Raw genomic sequence first — 20,907 nt, 5'->3', positions numbered from 1 at the left:
TACAGAATGGCAAAATTGGATTGGGCCTCCTGTGAGGAAGGAGTCCTAACCATGTAGTCCTTTGGCAGCACTTAAAGCTACCAATTAACAAGGTTTTCAGTGCTACTATAGATACAAAATTGTAGATACTCAAACACTTCATCTGAAGATGTGCTTGGATTTTCTGGCAAATCCCTTTTCTTCATCCGCTGTGGAGGCGAGTACAATCATTAATTGGACTCTGCATGCAAGGTGTCTTTACATAGCAGTGTGTCAGAAATGGAGAAGAGCTCTGGCAGATTCGGATCTGAAGATGAGGAGGCACAGCTCAGGCTGCAACATAAATACATTACGCATTAAGAGCTCAAGCCAGACACTTTGCCACCCATCTCCTCTTTATCAGTCAATCATTTTGTGCGAGAGGTGACAGTTTGGTGTATCAACAACTTCTGTGCGCAGACATGAGTAACAGCCTTCAACTGACCCGTGAAGGCAGACTGAAAAGGAAGTTCCTCAGTTTCAAAGCTGCGAGGAAAAGTTTGTTTTGTGCTAAATATTTCATGCGTGCTCAGTTCATAGGGCAGTCAGTTCATGCTTACCAGCGTGATGTGAGGGGATTTGGAATTAGGAAGCACAATATAAATACATGAGAGTAAAGGTCTTTCGAAACAAAAAGCTACAGATTGAATGCAGCACCCAAGTAGTTTGGTAAACACGCTCTTTAGTCAGAGATATTCTGTAAAGTCTTTGAAGGCAGTTTATACTGAGTTCAGTCATTCACTGCAGTGACGTCCCAATCCAGAACAGCATTGATGCATTAATGATAGATGAAACCACTGTTTTATAGTTTAGCAAAATACCGGTCTGATATGTTTTCAAGTATTTTCTATTGCTTTGCAAGTTAAATATGTGTTATATTTATATTTATTTTTACTGTTTTCACACTAATATATCCTAAATTTGTCCCCAGATTGCTTGTTTGTATTCTTTGGGTAAGGCTGACAGGATTGCCAACTGTCCTGTTTTAGTTTGGACGTCCCGTATAATAACAATTTGATTTGTCCCATTTTCTGTCTTAAATGTCCCATGGGTTGACTTTTACCTGCAATGCACACAACACATGGCACTCTTACAAATTCCAAATTGGAAATCCCCGCAATCGTATCAGACGAGTGTTTGTGTCCATTCACAGCCGTCTAGTCATGCACACCAGATGTGAGGACTGATGCAAAAGTTTCTGTTTGTTCCGCACATAATCAGAAGACAAGCAGGCATGAATAAACGTGCTAAAAATACTTTGCAGCTACAAAAAAGAACAAGAAGCAAAACATACCTGGGTTAGTATTTTGCCAGCATGGATCTACTGAAATGCACCAAAGAGCTACATAGGGCAGAGGTGCTAGCAGTATTGGTGCATTAGACAGACATTGACAAAAAGGCTGCAAGTGAAGGATTAAGTGAAGTCCACCAAAATGTCTACACATAGAGGAAGCAATAACAGCAAACTGTATGGTCAAGCCATTACTGATTGTAAAGAAAATGCTCTGAAACAACAAAAGATGAGATGATTACAGTGAACGTACTGGGACATTCCTGGAGTGGATTCCCTGACCTTTAAGAAGGCAGCGGTGAAACCGCAAGTTATGTTTAACTGTTTGAACTTCACACTGAAGACATAACAGCTGATAATGCTAATGTGAACTTTGAACAGCATCATTCTGACCACCAGTTATTTTTAAAAAAATCGTAATCATTACATTCTTAAAGCCAATTGTGCATTAGCATCCTAATGATCAGCTCTCAGTGGATATTGAGTTTGTTTTAAAAATCTAGAACATTGGCTTCAAGAATCAGGCCAAAAAATATCAAAAATAAAAAAATTTGGCAGCACATATCAGGGATCGATGTCAAAAATAATTGCCATTGGCTAGGGCTGGATACTATGGCTGAAAAAAGCATCACAATTTCTGTACTTTATATTTATTAGCTTTTTCTTTTAAATTTCTGAAATATGGCCAAACTGGTGACACGATTTTCCCTGTTTTACGCACAGTTTTCACCATGAGAAGTTGCGTGTTTAAAGTCTTTCCTCTTTCTCCTACATCGCCCAGAACGCTGTGCGGTTCTGTATCAGAGTTCAGCGAATAGTCTGTAAAGCGTATTATCTACTGATAACGTATCAATGTATTGTGATATACATTGTAGATTTAAAGATTTATTGTCCCGCATTAGCATTGGTCTTAAAAAAATAAATCTGTTGGTTAATCTTTATCGGTGGATGGATAAACGTAGAACTAATACGTTTCTCTAATTTGATCAAATGAAGATGTTAGAAGTCAAGAAGCTGAGATTCTATCCATAATTATGACATAACCTTAAGCGCATTAGTCCACATTAGCTCCTTTGAAAATCTCATGATGTTTTTCCTATGATTTCTGATGCACTTAAGGTCAGACATGACATGGTGTCGCATAATCAGAACCCCCCAGACCTTCATTACTGTATCATTAATTACCAGTGAAGCACTTAGCATGTGAATCCCTATTATCCCCTGCCCCTGCAGTGGCGTGTCAGGCTGATTTCACCCTCATGACTGATTGCACTGCCAGTAGATTTCACGATAGCTCCTGCTTTTCAAGAGCGAGTCAAATTCTAAGAACAAACAAAATGAGGAGGAGATGATTTTTTTTCTTTCTTTGCACAACACAGATGAACATGCAACATTTGACCCTGAAAAGAGTCCAGAGCCCAACAAAGACAGGAAGAGAAAAGTTTGAGCCCAAAGACGACTAGAACTATGAAGCTATTTCAAAATGTATGTTGTTGAGAGGAACACAAAGCATCAGGAGACAATCTATACAAGAAGACTTTTAAAACTCCCTTCAGAGGGAAGGGTAAGAACTCAGAGAGAAAACTCCTGGCTCTGAGGTTTTCTTTCTGTGTTGCATTTTTGATTGATTTTTGATTTTCTTTTTTTATTTGGTTACACTGTTGCTCAAGGTGACACAGCATGTATTTCTTTTATTTAATTTTTTGAAGTGGCTTTGATTTACGTTTGTTGCTCTGCATAAGAACTTTACTTTGCTATTGTGGTGTAAGAATTTATTTTTTTTACTAAACCGGTAACACCAATATGAATGATTTTGATTTATAGAAACCAAGTTAGCATACTACTAGTGACTACATGCAGTAAGACTTACTGAAGGTCTCGGGGGTTTTGATGGACTCAGCTGTTCCCACTCCCAACTTGGAGAAAGACATTTCAGATAGTAGCTTGCAGATGTTGAACATTTTCATAAAGATGCAGTGCTGCCAGGTAAAACCTGATTAAATAAAGTAGAAGAGAATTGTATTTGTAAGTTCAAAGTGGCACACAAAACTAATCTAATAAAACACAAACAATTTTAAAATGGGAAAAGCAATATCATAAATAGAAGTTGAGACTACACAGCTATTTACCTGCACAGCATTCCCAAACGGCGGTCTCCATACTGGTGTCATTTCTTCCTCCATATCAGACAACAGTTGTTGAAGTGTTGGTTCCAACATCACAACACTTTGGTGTCACCTGTGTGCCTTGGAATAAGCAAATATTAATACTAGCAACACTGACAAATTACATGGCAAAGTGTAGTCTGTCGGAAAAAAAAATACACAAACTACATGTCAAGTACGTTTTAAAATATAAATGTCATCACAATATGAATGAACACTCGTAGCAAACAAGGCCTCAATCTAGTCAAGAACATCACTGAACAAAACTACACCAATCAATTAATGTAATAAATACTCAAAACATTCAGGTGTTCTGTCCCTTAGGAGCTAAAAACTAACAGAAGGCACAATCTACTGCTATCAAAACAACAGCCAGGACATCATGTCAACACACAAAATTCATGTCTAAAATAAGATTTTTCATTTTAGCATCATTTCCAGCTTACCGCTTTCCTGCGTCTTGCCGTTTCCGTAGAGAGAAGAAACTGACCCCTAAAATCAGACAGTCTTTTGGCAAATCTGTCTTGATAATGGCAGGGGTTGCTGAAGCACTTGTACTTGATGTGCTTTGCACAGTCTTCTTTTTAAAACTGTACGGTATTCACATTCAATAAAGCAAATTTATTGAAATTCAGTAGACTGATTTTAAGAATTTTATGAAATATTTTATTCTCTGCACATTCCACTATATTGGAAGAAAATAAAAAGTCTCTCTTTTAATAAACAGAATTGCTGCGTATTTCGCCACATAAAATGAAAATATTTTTGTTTACATTTCTTCATTTGAACAGATGTAAAATGTGTTTTACATCTGTTGTTGACAACAGTTTTTGAAGTGTAGAGGAGTAATAATGTAACTAGAAAATTCCGCAGAAATTTTAAGGGGCATGCCAAAGTGTGCCCGTCGGTTTTTAATCAAGCGTTCTGATGCAAAAAATTAGCATTAATGCTAAAGAAAGCTGCAATGTAGTCAATAACCTGTGGTGAGTCAGAAACATGTTGACTAAACTGTACCTGTACCATTCAGTATGTTGAAATTAATGCATAAGCCAAAATGCTAATATTAGCGTGAAGACTAATATTCATGTAGGATGTGTGGCATCATTAGCATGTTTTCTGTCATTGATTTACTCCATTCAGTATACTGAACATCGCTAATAAGTAAGAAAATTATCTAATAGCTACCTTTAGGGAAAAGGCTAATGCTAATGCTAATGCACTGCCTTGCTGCGCAAGGCAGTGCACTAGTGGGGGCAGTAAAATGCTAAACTTGTGCTAATGTTAATGAACTGCCTTGCTGCGCAAGGCAGTTCACTATCCTGAGGAAAAAAAATGCGAAAAAAGCTTAATATTATTGCAACGCCTACGGCGTTGCACTAGCATGAGAGGAATATGTAGACTTTTATTTTGAAACTTTCAGTAGGCTTCATTTTAACCACCACACCAATTCAATGTGTAAAAGTAGTTTGTTTAAACATTTCACATAAAGCCCAAAGCTGATGTGAAAAATATCAAGGCTTTTATTTTGAAATTTTCATTAAGCTTCATTTTAATTGACCACAGCAATAAAATGTGTAACAGTGGTTGGGTTAATCCAACTATATAATGCCCAAAACAGCAAGTAGTTCTAAATGCCAGTTCAGCCCTAATCTGTGGTATCTGAAAGTTCCGCCATGTTGTAGTTCTGACCTTCAGTCATTGTAGTTCTAAAGAGCAGCTCAACTATCATGTTAGTGAGACACACAGGGAGAGAGAATTCTAACTGTTTGAAGCAGTTAGTTTTTCTGATCAAAGCGGCTTACTGTTCAGCATCCATAAGAGCAATCCGAAAACTTTTTGAAGCATATAAGAGGGCAATTTCTTGTCTCCGATGGAAACACGATTTAAATCTGTAGTTGTCTCTGCACTAACCTGAGAGAAAAACATAATAAAGGCCCAAGAGGAATATTCAGGCTTTTATTTTGAAATTTTCAGTAAGCTTCATTTTAAATGGCCACACTAATCCAATATCTAACAGTGGTTGGGTTAAACCAGTTTATATATAATGCCCAGAACATTCTGCCCTGTCTGTAGTTATAACATTCTGCTCACCTTCTTTCTGTAATAAGTCAGAGTTCCACCATTATTTACTTCTTAACTGCCAGCTCAGCCCTCCTTTGTAATGATTGAGGGTTCCACCATGTTGACCTTCCGACCTTCTGCTCAGGCCTCTGTAGTAAAGTGTTCCATCGTGTTTAGAACTACAAAGATGGCGTTTTTGTAGTCCTAAGGAGCAGTTTGGCTTTTGTCTGTGTTCTGTTGCTATAGTGACCAAGCCTCCCCCTGTGTTTCTCCAGACAGGGGGAGAAACAATTCTATCTGTTTGAGCCAGCCAGTTTCACTCCAAAAAGCTGTCCGAACAACTCCTTTCCATTCGGGAACCGTGATACGTATTCGAAAACCGTTTGAAGCATATGAGAGGGCTATTTGTCGTCTCATTTAGTACCGCGATTCATATCTGTAGCTCATTCACAGTAATTGCAGTGATGAGAGAAAAATGGTGTGCGCTGAGCTCAGAACTTTTTGCAGAAATGTATGTAAAAAGAGCAATTACATGATGTAAAAATTGTCAAGGCTTTTATTTTGAAAATTTTCAATAAGCTTCATTTGAAATTGCCACACTAATTTCATGTGTAATAGTGATCAGGTTAAATCAGTTATATAATGCTCAAAGCACAAGTTGTTTATAATACCAGCCAACTCCTCCTCTGTAATAACTGAGTGTTCCGCCATGTTGTAGTTCTGACATGCTGCTCAGGCCTCTGTTTTAACTGAGTCTTGGCCATAGATAGAACTACAGTTATGGCAGTTATGGCTGCTGGTTTGTAGTCCAAACCAGCAGATTTGCCTTTCTCTGGATTCTGTTGCTATAGCGATTGGCCCTCAGCCAACTGCTGTGTGTGTGAGACAGAAAGCTGGGGAAGGATTTCAATCTTTGAGACAACCATGAAATGCTAATGTTAATGAACTGCCTTGCTGCGCAAGGCAGTTCACTATCCTGAGAAAAAAAACATAAAAAAAAGATTTTCATTTTTGCATCGCCTACGGCGATGCACTTTTGTCAGTGCAATTTTCAGAGTTTTATTTTGAAACTTTCAGTAAACTTAATTTTCATAACCACACTAATCCAATGTGTAACAGTGGTTTGGTTAATCCACCTGTATAATGCCCAAAACAGGAAGTAGTTCTAACTGCCAGCTCAGCCCTCCTCTGTAATAATTGAGTGTTCCGCCATGTTGTAGTTCTGACCTTCTGCTCTGCCCTCTGTATTAAAGTGTTCCGCCATATTTAGAACTACAGAGTCTTTGTAGTCCAAACCCCAGCAGTTCTCCCTCTCTGCATTCTGTTGCTATAGTGATGAAAGTGCCCTGTGTGTGTCAGACTTATCTATCTTTATGAGACACCCAGTCAGTTTTAATGGAAAAAGCAGTCCGAACGACTGCTTCCCGTTCGGGTTCCGTAAGTCCGATCCAAAAACCGTTTGAAGCATATGAGAGGGCTATTTCTCATCTCATCTATTACCGCGATTCATATCTGTAGCTCAATCACAGTAATTGCAGTGATGAGAGAAAAATGGTGTGCGCTGAGCTCAGAGATTTTTCAGAAATGTATGTAAAACAGTGGGGAGGAGCGTCAGTTATCCTGTCCCAAAACTTTGCTCTGAAGCACCTGGACCGAAAACCATAAGCCCTAGGGAAATTTTGAAAACATTTTACCGGAGCAGGCATTCGTATCAATGTCATGACCGACTTTCATACCAATAGAGCAATTTTTGCACCCATGAGAGCGATTTCAAAATTATTTTGGGGTCAAAATTCCACTCTTTTTCTCACTCTAAAAAGCGGCAGTTGGTTTCAGTTACACTCTAAGGTTTCGGCAGTTGGAAATTTCGCTCGTTTTTCGCTTTTTACGTCGCCGTCGTAACTCCGATCCCCAATAAAAGTAATAGCTCCAATGCCGGGATCGAGACACACGTTTTGATACCACTTTTGTGGGTGGGCACGCAGCGGTACGAGCCGCATTAACGGTAATGGAAGAAGATGTTATAATAACTAGAAAATTCCACAGAAATTTTAAGGGGCCTGCCAAGTGTGCCCTCCGCTTTAACCCCAGCGTTTCAAATTAGCCGTGAAAAAAACATAAAAGCATGTCTGACATACTTATCCCACCACTAGAACACAGTAACTGTAAATATTGTCAGGTGTGTTATGAAAATATGAGTTACCATTGGGAAGCAGAATATAAACCCCAAGTCAGTGAAATTCAATCTGAGACCGACGACTATAAGCTTCGCACATGTGGTTCTTACTCATGGTCCAAAATAAAAAACATGAATAAAGTTGGTAATAGTTAATTTCTAAAAACTATTTCAATTTTCTTAGTAAAGATTTTAATTTACACTCAAAAATTCAGACAAGTATTAATTTTATGTAAGCAAAACATGAATAGTCACACGAAATATGTATTCTTCCCACAATGCATTGTGAGATCTGATTCAGCGCTGTGGGAATACTCACTGCCTCTGTCTAGGGCCCGTTGCTATGGTAATTAATGATCTGCACCTGGGCTGGCTCTCTCCCTGGTTTCTATACTTGTGAGACACCCAGCGTCAGTCTCCAGGACCCTGACAAAAAACCATAAGCCCTAGGAAAATTTTGAAAATATTTTACAGGAGCAGGCATGTGTATCTATGTCATGACCAACTTTGAGATAAATAGGCCTCTATTTATGCCTGTGAGGGGGAGTTAAACAGAGTTTTGGAGTCAGACCTCCACTTTCCTGTGTGTGTGTTTCAGAGAGAAATCTTAGTGATGCTGTGAGACATTCAGCCTAAACTTTTGTCGTTTTTCTCAATTTATGTCGTCATTTTTACACAGAATCCCAATAAAAGTAATAGCTCACTTCTCGGCATCGAGCCGCACGATTTGATACCACTTTTGTGGGGGTACACGCAGGGCTCCGAGCCGCATTAACGGTGACGGAAGAATAATAAATAATAATAAAGAGACATTCTATTGGGTGTAGAACAATAGGTGCCTGCCATGCAATGCATGGAGGCAGTGTCTGACCTGCTTTGCAGGTCAGTCACTGCTCTCCCTATGCATTGCTGGCAGGCCCCAACTAGAAAATTCCGCAGAAATTTTAAGGGGCATGCCAAAGTGTGCCCGTCGGTTTTTAATCAAGCGTTCTAATGCAAAAAATTAGCATTAATGCTAAAGAAAGCTTCAATGTAGTCAATAACCTGTGGTGAGTCAGAAACATGTTGACTAAACTGCACCTGTACCATTCAGTATGTTGAAATTAATGCATAAGCCAAAATGCTAATATTAGCGTGAAGACTAATATTCATGTAGGATGTTAGGATGTGCACTGCCTTGCTGCACAAGGCAGTGCACTAGTGGGGGCAGTAAAATGCTAAAGTTTGTGCTAATGTTGTGCACAATCTTGTGCTAATGTTAATGAACTGCCTTGCTGCGCAAGGCAGTTCACTATCCTGAGGAAAAAAAATGCGAAAAAAGCTTAATATTATTGCAACGCCTACGGCGTTGCACTAGCATGAGAGGAGTGCAGCAACTCTTTGAAGCAGTTAGTTTTTCTGATCAAAGCGGCTTACTGTTCAGCATCCATAAGAGCAATCCGAAAACTTTTTGAAGCATATAAGAGGGCAATTTCTTGTCTCCGATGGAACCACGATTTAAATCTGTAGTTGTCTCTGCACTAACCTGAGAGAAAAACATAATAAAGGCCTGAGAGGAATATTCAGGCTTTTATTTTGAAATTTTCAGTAAGCTTCATTTTAAATGGCCACACTAATCCCATGTCTAACAGTGGTTGGGTTAAACCAGTTTATATATAAAGCCCAGAACATTCTGCCCTGTCTGTAGTTATAACATTCTGCTCACCTTCTTTCTGTAATAAGTCAGAGTTCCACCATTATGTACTTCTTAACTGCCAGCTCAGCCCTCCTTTGTAATGATTGAGGGTTCCACCATGTTGACCTTCCGACCTTCTGCTCAGGCCTCTGTAGTAAAGTGTTCCATCGTGTTTAGAACTACAAAGATGGCGTTTTTGTAGTCCTAAGGAGCAGTTTGGCTTTTGTCTGTGTTCTGTTGCTATAGTGACCAAGCCTCCCCCTGTGTTTCTCCAGACAGGGGGAGAAACAATTCTATCTGTTTGAGCCAGCCAGTTTCACTCCAAAAAGCTGTTCGAACAACTCCTTTCCATTCGGGAACCGTGATACGTATTCGAAAACCGTTTGAAGCATATGAGAGGGCTATTTGTCGTCTCATTTAGTACCGCGATTCATATCTGTAGCTCATTCACAGTAATTGCATTGATGAGAGAAAAATGGTGTGCGCTGAGCTCAGAACTTTTTGCAGAAATGTATGTAAAAAGTGCAATTACATGATGTAAAAATTGTCAAGGCTTTTATTTTGAAAATTTTCAATAAGCTTCATTTGAAATTGCCACACTAATTTCATGTGTAATAGTGATCAGGTTAAATCAGTTATATAATGCTCAAAGCACAAGTAGTTCAGAATACCAGCCAACTCCTCCTCTATAGTAACAGACAGTTCCGCCATGTTGTAGTTCTGACATGCTGCTCAGGCCTCTGTTTTAACTGAGTCTTGGCCATAGATAGAACTACAGTTATGGCAGTTATGGCTGCTGGTTTGTAGTCCAAACTACAAACCAGCAGCCATAGTCCATAGTTTGTAGTCCAAACCAGCAGATTTGCCTTTCTCTGGATTCTGTTGCTCTAGCGATTGGCCCTCAGCCAACTGCTGTATGTGTGAGACAGAAAGCTGGGGAAGGATTTCAATCTTTGAGACAACCATGAAATGCTAATGTTAATGAACTGCCTTGCTGCGCAAGGCAGTTCACTATCCTGAGAAAAAAAACATAAAAAAAAGATTTTCATTTTTGCATCGCCTACGGCGATGCACTTTTGTCAGTGCAATTTTCAGAGTTTTATTTTGAAACTTTCAGTAAACTTAATTTTCATAACCACACTAATCCAATGTGTAACAGTGGTTTGGTTAATCCACCTGTATAATGCCCAAAACAGGAAGTAGTTCTAACTGCCAGCTCAGCCCTCCTCTGTAATAATTGAGTGTTCCGCCATGTTGTAGTTCTGACCTTCTGCTCTGCCCTCTGTATTAAAGTGTTCCGCCATATTTAGAACTACAGAGTCTTTGTAGTCCAAACCCCAGCAGTTCTCCCTCTCTGCATTCTGTTGCTATAGTGATGAAAGTGCCCTGTGTGTGTCAGACTTATCTATCTTTATGAGACACCCAGTCAGTTTTAATGGAAAAAGCAGTCCGAACGACTGCTTCCCGTTCGGGTTCCGTAAGTCAGATCCAAAAACCGTTTGAAGCATATGAGAGGGCTATTTCTCATCTCATCTATTACCGCGATTCATATCTGTAGCTCAATCACAGTAATTGCAGTGATGAGAGAAAAATGGTGTGCGCTGAGCTCAGAGATTTTTCAGAAATGTATGTAAAACACTGGAGAGGAGCGTCAGTTATCCTGTCCCAAAACTTTGCTCTGAAGCACCTGGACCGAAAACCATAAGCCCTAGGGAAATTTTGAAAACATTTTACCGGAGCAGGCATTCGTATCAATGTCATGACCGACTTTCATACCAATAGAGCAATTTTTGCACCCATGAGAGCGATTTCAAAATTATTTTTGGGTCAAAATTCCACTCTTTTTCTCACTCTAAAAAGCGGCAGTTGGTTTCAGTTACACTCTAAGGTTTCGGCAGTTGGAAATTTCGCTCGTTTTTCGCTTTTTACGTCGCCGTCGTAACTCCGATCCCCAATAAAAGTAATAGCTCCAATGCCGGGATCGAGCCACACGTTTTGATACCACTTTTGTGGGTGGGCACGCAGCGGTACGAGCCGCATTAACGGTAATGGAAGAAGTTGTTATAATAATAATAATATAGAGACATTCTATTGGGTGTAGAACAATAGGTGCCTGCCATGCAATGCATGGAGGCAGTGACTGACCTGCTTCGCAGGTCAGTCACTGCTCTCCTTATGCATTGCTAATGGCATGCCCCAACTAGAAAATTCCGCAGAAATTTTAAGGGGCATGCCAAAGTGTGCCCGTCGGTTTGGACCCTGCGTTCCGATGCTAAAAATTAGCCTTAATGCTAAAGAAAGCTTCAATGTAGTCAATAACCTGTGGAGAGTCAGAAGCATGTGGACTAAGCTGTACTTGTACCATTCAGTATGTTGCATACGGTAAAATTAGCCAAAATGCTAATAATAGCATGAATGGTATAAGTAGAATGTGGGGTATCACCACCATGATGTCACCCATTGACTCAGTCCAATCAGTATTCTAAACATGGCTAATAAGTAAATAAATTGGCTAAAAGCTTATTTTAGGTAAAATGCTAATGCGTGCAAGGAAGTGCACTAGTGGGTGGCAGTGAAATGCTAATGTTTGTGCTGATGTTAATGAACTGCCTTGCTGCAAACATAAAAGAAGAAGAATATTGTTGCACCGCCTGCGGCGGTGCACTGACGTCAGGGGAGTATGCAAGCTTTTATTTTGACACTTTCAGTAAGCTTAATTTGAAATGGCAACACTAATCCCATGTGTAACAGTGGTTTGGTTAATCCACCTGTATAATGCCCAAAACAGGAAGTAGTTCTAACTGCCAGCTCAGCCCTCCTCTGTAATAATTGAGTGTTCCGCCATGTTGTAGTTCTGACCTTCTGCTCTGCCCTCTGTATTAAAGTGTTCCGCCATGTTTAGAACTACAGAGTCTTTGTAGTCCAAACCCCAGCAGTTCTCCCTCTCTGCATTCTGTTGCTATAGTGATGAAAGTGCCCTGTGTGTGTCAGACTTATCTATCTTTATGAGACACCCAGTCAGTTTTAATGGAAAAAGCAGTCCGAACGACTGCTTCCCGTTCGGGTTCCGTAAGTCCGATCCAAAAACCGTTTGAAGCATATGAGAGGGCTATTTCTCATCTCATCTATTACCGCGATTCATATCTGTAGCTCAATCACAGTAATTGCAGTGATGAGAGAAAAATGGTGTGCGCTGAGCTCAGAGATTTTTCAGAAATGTATGTAAAACACTGGAGAGGAGCGTCAGTTATCCTGTCCCAAAACTTTGCTCTGAAGCACCTGGACCGAAAACCATAAGCCCTAGGGAAATTTTGAAAACATTTTACCGGAGCAGGCATTCGTATCAATGTCATGACCGACTTTCATACCAATAGAGCAATTTTTGCACCCATGAGAGCGATTTCAAAATTATTTTGGGGTCAAAATTCCACTCTTTTTCTCACTCTAAAAAGCGGCAGTTGGTTTCAGTTACACTCTAAGGTTTCGGCAGTTGGAAATTTCGCTCGTTTTTCGCTTTTTACGTCGCCGTCGTAACTCCGATCCCCAATAAAAGTAATAGCTCCAATGCCGGGATCGAGACACACGTTTTGATACCACTTTTGTGGGTGGGCACGCAGCGGTACGAGCCGCATTAACGGTAATGGAAGAAGATGTTATAATAACTAGAAAATTCCGCAGAAATTTTGAGGGGCATGCCAAAGTGTGCCCGTCGCTTTTTAATCAAGCCTTCTGATGCAAAAAATTAGCATTAATGCTAAAGAAAGCTGCAATGTAGTCAATAACCTGTGGTGAGTCAGAAACATGTTGACTAAACTGTACCTGTACCATTCAGTATGTTGAAATTAATGCATAAGCCAAAATGCTAATATTAGCATGAAGACTAATATTCATGTAGGATGTGTGGCATCACTAGCATGTTTTCTGTCATTGATTTACTCCATTCAGTATACTGAACATCGCTAATAAGTAAGAAAATTATCTAATAGCTACCTTTAGGGAAAAGGCTAATGCTAATGCTAATGCACTGCCTTGCTGCGCAAGGCAGTGCACTAGTGGGGGCAGTAAAATGCTAAACTTGTGCTAATGTTAATGAACTGCCTTGCTGCGCAAGGCAGTTCACTATCCTGAGGAAAAAAAATGCGAAAAAAGCTTAATATTATTGCAACGCCTACGGCGTTGCACTAGCATGAGAGGAATATGCAGACTTTTATTTTGAAACTTTCAGTAGGCTTCATTTTAACCACCACACCAATTCAATGTGTAAAAGTAGTTTGTTTAAACATTTCACATAAAGCCCAAAGCTGATGTGAAAAATATCAAGGCTTTTATTTTGAAATTTTCATTAAGCTTCATTTTAATTGACCACAGCAATAAAATGTGTAACAGTGGTTGGGTTAATCCAACTATATAATGCCCAAAACAGCAAGTAGTTCTAAATGCCAGTTCAGCCCTAATCTGTGGTATCTGAAAGTTCCGCCATGTTGTAGTTCTGACCTTCAGTCATTGTAGTTCTAAAGAGCAGCTCAACTATCATGTTAGTGAGACACACAGGGAGAGAGAATTCTAACTGTTTGAAGCAGTTAGTTTTTCTGATCAAAGCGGCTTACTGTTCAGCATCCATAAGAGCAATCCGAAAACTTTTTGAAGCATATAAGAGGGCAATTTCTTGTCTCCGATGGAAACACGATTTAAATCTGTAGTTGTCTCTGCACTAACCTGAGAGAAAAACATAATAAAGGCCCAAGAGGAATATTCAGGCTTTTATTTTGAAATTTTCAGTAAGCTTCATTTTAAATGGCCACACTAATCCAATATCTAACAGTGGTTGGGTTAAACCAGTTTATATATAATGCCCAGAACATTCTGCCCTGTCTGTAGTTATAACATTCTGCTCACCTTCTTTCTGTAATAAGTCAGAGTTCCACCATTATGTACTTCTTAACTGCCAGCTCAGCCCTCCTTTGTAATGATTGAGGGTTCCACCATGTTGACCTTCCGACCTTCTGCTCAGGCCTCTGTAGTAAAGTGTTCCATCGTGTTTAGAACTACAAAGATGGTGTTTTTGTAGTCCTAAGGAGCAGTTTGGCTTTTGTCTGTGTTCTGTTGCTATAGTGATCAAGCCTCCCCCTGTGTTTCTCCAGACAGGGGGAGAAACAATTCTATCTGTTTGAGCCAGCCAGTTTCACTCCAAAAAGCTGTTCGAACAACTCCTTTCCATTCGGGAACCGTGATACGTATTCGAAAACCGTTTGAAGCGTATGAGAGGGCTATTTGTCGTCTCATTTAGTACCGCGATTCATATCTGTAGCTCATTCACAGTAATTGCAGTGATGAGAGAAAAATGGTGTGCGCTGAGCTCAGAACTTTTTGCAGAAATGTATGTAAAAAGAGCAATTACATGATGTAAAAATTGTCAAGGCTTTTATTTTGAAAAATTTCAATAAGCTTCATTTGAAATTGCCACACTAATTTCATGTGTAATAGTGATCAGGTTAAATCAGTTATATAATGCTCAAAGCACAAGTTGTTTATAATACCAGCCAACTCCTCCTCTGTAATAATTGAGTGTTCCGCCATGTTGTAGTTCTGACATGCTGGTCAGGCCTCTATTTTAACTGAGTCTTGGCCATAGATAGAACTACAGTTATGGCAGTTATGGCTGCTGGTTTGTAGTCCAAACCAGCAGCCTTTCTCTGGATTCTGTTGCTCTAGCGATTGGCCCTCAGCCAACTGCTGTGTGTGTGAGACAGAAAGCTGGGGAAGGATTTCAATCTTTAAGACAACCATGAAATGCTAATGTTAATGAACTGCCTTGCTGCGCAAGGCAGTTCACTATCCTGAGAAAAAAAACATAAAAAAAAGATTTTCATTTTTGCATCGCCTACGGCGATGCACTTTTGTCAGTGCAATTTTCAGAGTTTTATTTTGAAACTTTCAGTAAACTTAATTTTCATAACCACACTAATCCAATGTGTAACAGTGGTTTGGTTAATCCACCTGTATAATGCCCAAAACAGGAAGTAGTTCTAACTGCCAGCTCAGGCCTCCTCTGTAATAATTGAGTGTTCCGCCATGTTGTAGTTCTGACCTTCTGCTCTGCCCTCTGCATTAAAGTGTTCCGCCATATTTAGAACTACAGAGTCTTTGTAGTCCAAACCCCAGCAGTTCTCCCTCTCTGCATTCTGTTGCTATAGTGATGAAAGTGCCCTGTGTGTGTCAGACTTATCTATCTTTATGAGACACCCAGTCAGTTTTAATGGAAAAAGCAGTCCGAACGACTGCTTCCCGTTCGGGTTCCGTAAGTCCGATCCAAAAACCGTTTGAAGCATATGAGAGGGCTATTTCTCATCTCATCTATTACCGCGATTCATATCTGTAGCTCAATCACAGTAATTGCAGTGATGAGAGAAAAATGGTGTGCGCTGAGCTCAGAGATTTTTCAGAAATGTATGTAAAACACTGGAGAGGAGCGTCAGTTATCCTGTCCCAAAACTTTGCTCTGAAGCACCTGGACCGAAAACCATAAGCCCTAGGGAAATTTTGAAAACATTTTACCGGAGCAGGCATTCGTATCAATGTCATGACCGACTTTCATACCAATAGAGCAATTTTTGCACCCATGAGAGCGATTTCAAAATTATTTTGGGGTCAAAATTCCACTCTTTTTCTCACTCTAAAAAGCGGCAGTTGGTTTCAGTTACACTCTAAGGTTTCGGCAGTTGGAAATTTCGCTCGTTTTTCGCTTTTTACGTCGCCGTCGTAACTCCGATCCCCAATAAAAGTAATAGCTCCAATGCCGGGATCGAGACACACGTTTTGATACCACTTTTGTGGGTGGGCACGCAGCGGTACGAGCCGCATTAACGGTAATGGAAGAAGTTGTTATAATAATAATAATATCCAGGCGTTCTATTGGGTGTAGAACAATAGGTGCCTGCCATGCAATGCATGGAGGCAGTGACTGACCTGCTTCGCAGGTCAGTCACTGCTCTCCTTATGCATTGCTAATGGCATGCCCCAACTAGAAAATTCCACAGAAATTTTAAGGGGCATGCCAAAGTGTGCCCGTCGCTTTTTAATCAAGCCTTCTGATGCAAAAAATTAGCATTAATGCTAAAGAAAGCTGCAATGTAGTCAATAACCTGTGGTGAGTCAGAAACATGTTGACTAAACTGTACCTGTACCATTCAGTATGTTGAAATTAATGCATAAGCCAAAATGCTAATATTAGCGTGAAGACTAATATTCATGTAGGATGCGTGGCATCACTACCATGTTTTCTGTCATTGATTTACTCCATTCAATATACTGAACATTGCTAATAAGTAAGAAAATTAGCTAATAGCTACCTTTAGGGAAAAGGCTAATGCTAATGCTAATGCACTGCCTTGCTACGCAAGGCAGTGCACTAGTGGGGGCAGTAAAATGCTAAAGTTTGTGCTCATGTTGTGCACAAACTTGTGCTAATGTTAATGAACTGCCTTGCTGCGCAAGGCAGTTCACTATCCTGAGGAAAAAAAATACGAAAAAAGCTTAATATTATTGCAACGCCTACGGCGTTGCACTAGCATGAGAGGAATATGCAGACTTTTATTTTGAAACTTTCAGTAGGCTTCATTGTAACCACCACACCAATTCAATGTGTAACAGTAGTTTGTTTAAACCATTCACATAAACCCCAAAGCTGATGTGAAAAATATCAAGGCTTTTATTTTGAAATTTTCATTAAGCTTCATTTTAATTGACCACAGCAATAAAATGTGTAACAGTGGTTGGGTTAATCCAACTATATAATGCCCAAAACAGCAAGTAGTTCTAAATGCCAGTTCAGCCCTAATCTGTGGTATCTGAGAGTTCCGCCATGTTGTAGTTCTGACCTTCAGTCATTGTAGTTCTAAAGAGCAGCTCAACTATCATGTTAGTGAGACACACAGGGAGAGACAGAATTCTAACTGTTTGAAGCAGTTAGTTTTTCTGATCAAAGCGGCTTACTGTTCAGCATCCATAAGAGCAATCCGAAAACTTTTTGAAGCATATAAGAGGGCAATTTCTTGTCTCCGATGGAACCGCGATTTAAATCTGTAGTTCTCTCTGCACTAACCTGAGAGAAAAACATAATAAAGGCCTGAGAGGAATATTCAGGCTTTTATTTTGAAATTTTCAGTAAGCTTCATTTTAAATGGCCACACTAATCCCATGTCTAACAGTGGTTGGGTTAAACCAGTTTATATATAATGCCTAGAACATTCTGCCCTGTCTGTAGTTATAACATTCTGCTCACCTTCTTTCTGTAATAACTCAGAGTTCCACCATTATGTACTTCTTAACTGCCAGCTCAGCCCTCCTTTGTAATGATTGAGGGTTCCACCATGTTGACCTTCTGACCTTCTGCTCAGGCCTCTGTAGTAAAGTGTTCCATCGTGTTTAGAACTACAAAGATGGCGTTTTTGTAGTCCTAAGGAGCAGCTCTGCTTTTCTGTGTTCTGTTGCTATAGTGATCAAGCCTCTTTGTCAGCTGTGAGAGAGACACACAGGGGGAGAAACAATTCTATCTGTTTGAGCCAGCCAGTTTCACTCCAAAAAGCTGTTCGAACAACTCCTTTCCATTCGGGAACCGTGATACGTATTCGAAAACCGTTTGAAGCGTATGAGAGGGCTATTTGTCGTCTCATTTAGTACCGCGATTCATATCTGTAGCTCATTCACAGTAATTGCAGTGATGAGAGAAAAATGGTGTGCGCTGAGCTCAGAACTTTTTGCAGAAATGTATGTAAAAAGAGCAATTACATGATGTAAAAATTGTCAAGGCTTTTATTTTGAAAATTTTCAATGAGCTTCATTTGAAATTGCCACACTAATTTCATGTGTAATAGTGATCAGGTTAAATCAGTAATATAATGCTCAAAGCACAAGTTGTTTATAATACCAGCCAACTCCTCCTCTGTAATAATTGAGTGTTCCGCCATGTTGTAGTTCTGACCTGCTGCTCAGGCCTCTGTTTTAACTGAGTCTTGGCCATAGATAGAACTACAGTTATGGCAGTTATGGCTGCTGGTTTGTAGTCCAAACCAGCAGCCTTTCTCTGGATTCTGTTGCTATAGCGATTGGCCCTCAGCCAACTGCTGTGTGTGTGAGACAGAAAGCTGGGGAAGGATTTCAATTAACATTAATGCTAATGTTAATGAACTGCCTTGCTGCGCAAGGCAGTTCACTATCCTGAGACCAAAAAACATAAAAAAGCTTAATATTCGTCGTGAGTGGACATTGCAGAGTTTTATTTTGAAACTTTCAATAAACTTAATTTCCATAACCACACTAATCCAATGTGTAACAGTGGTTTGGTTAATCCACCTGTATAATGCCAAAAACAGCAAGTTGTTCTAACTGCCAGCTGAGGCCTCCTTTGTAATAATTGAGTGTTCCGCCATGTTGTAGTTCTGACCTCCTGCTCTGCCCTCTGTATTAAAGTGTTCCGCCATGTTTAGAACTACAGAGTCTTTGTAGTCCAAACCAGCTGCCAGCCTTCCTCAGTATTCTGTTGCTATAGTGATGAGACTGCAGTGTGTGTCAGAGACTTTATCTAACGTTATGAGACACCCAGTCAGTTTTAATGAAAAAAGCAGTCCGAACGACTGCTTCCCGTTCAGGATCCGTAAGGCCGATCCAAAACCCGTTTGAAGCATATGAGAGGGCTATTTGTCGTCTCATTTAGTACCGCGATTCATATCTGTAGCTCATTCACAGTAATTGCAGTGATGAGAGAAAAATGGTGTGCGCTGAGCTCAGAGCTTTTTCAGAAATGTATGTAAAACACTGGAGAGGAGCGTCAGTTATCCTGTCCCAAAACTTTGCTCTGAAGCACCTAGACCAAAAACCGTAAGCCCTAGGGAAATTTTGAAAACATTTTACCGGAGCAGGCATTCGTATCAATGTCATGACCGACTTTCATACCAATAGAGCAATTTTTGCACCCATGAGAGCGATTTCAAAATTATTTTGGGGTCAAAATTCCACCCTTTTTCTCACTCTAAAAAGCGGCAGTTGGTTTCAGTTACACTCTAAGGTTTCGGCAGTTGGAAATTTCGCTCGTTTTTCGCTTTTTACGTCGCCGTCGTAACTCCGATCCCCAATAAAAATAATAGCTCCCTTCCCGGGATTGAGCCGCACGTTTTGATACCACTTTTGTGGGGTTTCTCGCAGCGGTACGAGCCGCATTAACGGTGACGGAAGAAAAATAAATAACTATAATAAAGAGGCATTCTATTGGGTGTAGAACAATAGGTGCCTGCCATGCAATGCATGGAGGCAGTGACTGACCTGCTTCGCAGGTCAGTCACTGCTCTCCTTATGCATTGCTAATGGCATGCCCCAACTAGAAAATTCCGCAGAAATTTTAAGGGGCATGCCAAAGTGTGCCCGTCGGTTTTTAATCAAGCGTTCTAATGCAAAAAATTAGCATTAATGCTAAAGAAAGCTTCAATGTAGTCAATAACCTGTGGTGAGTCAGAAACATGTTGACTAAACTGCACCTGTACCATTCAGTATGTTGAAATTAATGCATAAGCCAAAATGCTAATATTAGCGTGAAGACTAATATTCATGTAGGATGTTAGGATGTTAGGATGTGCACTGCCTTGCTGCGCAAGGCAGTGCACTAGTGGGGGCAGTAAAATGCTAAAGTTTGTGCTAATGTTGTGCACAATCTTGTGCTAATGTTAATGAACTGCCTTGCTGCGCAAGGCAGTTCACTATCCTGAGGAAAAAAAATGCGAAAAAAAGCTTAATATTATTGCAACGCCTACGGCGTTGCACTAGCATGAGAGGAGTGCAGCAACTCTTTGAAGCAGTTAGTTTTTCTGATCAAAGCGGCTTACTGTTCAGCATCCATAAGAGCAATCCGAAAACTTTTTGAAGCATATAAGAGGGCAATTTCTTGTCTCCGATGGAACCACGATTTTAAATCTGTAGTTCTCTCTGCACTAACCTGAGAGAAAAACATAATAAAGGCCTGAGAGGAATATTCAGGCTTTTATTTTGAAATTTTCAGTAAGCTTCATTTTAAATGGCCACACTAATCCCATGTCTAACAGTGGTTGGGTTAAACCAGTTTATATATAAAGCCCAGAACATTCTGCCCTGTCTGTAGTTATAACATTCTGCTCACCTTCTTTCTGTAATAAGTCAGAGTTCCACCATTATGTACTTCTTAACTGCCAGCTCAGCCCTCCTTTGTAATGATTGAGGGTTCCACCATGTTGACCTTCCGACCTTCTGCTCAGGCCTCTGTAGTAAAGTGTTCCATCGTGTTTAGAACTACAAAGATGGCGTTTTTGTAGTCCTAAGGAGCAGTCTGGCTTTTGTCTGTGTTCTGTTGCTATAGTGACCAAGCCTCCCCCTGTGTTTCTCCAGACAGGGGGAGAAACAATTCTATCTGTTTGAGCCAGCCAGTTTCACTCCAAAAAGCTGTCCGAACAACTCCTTTCCATTCGGGAACCGTGATACGTATTCGAAAACCGTTTGA

The sequence above is a fragment of the Poecilia mexicana genome, unplaced genomic scaffold, assembly GCF_051168715.1.
Source record: "Poecilia mexicana isolate PSO_F unplaced genomic scaffold, ASM5116871v1 scaffold_19, whole genome shotgun sequence".
Lineage (NCBI taxonomy): Eukaryota > Metazoa > Chordata > Actinopteri > Cyprinodontiformes > Poeciliidae > Poecilia > Poecilia mexicana.
This window is presented reverse-complemented; position numbering follows the sequence as displayed.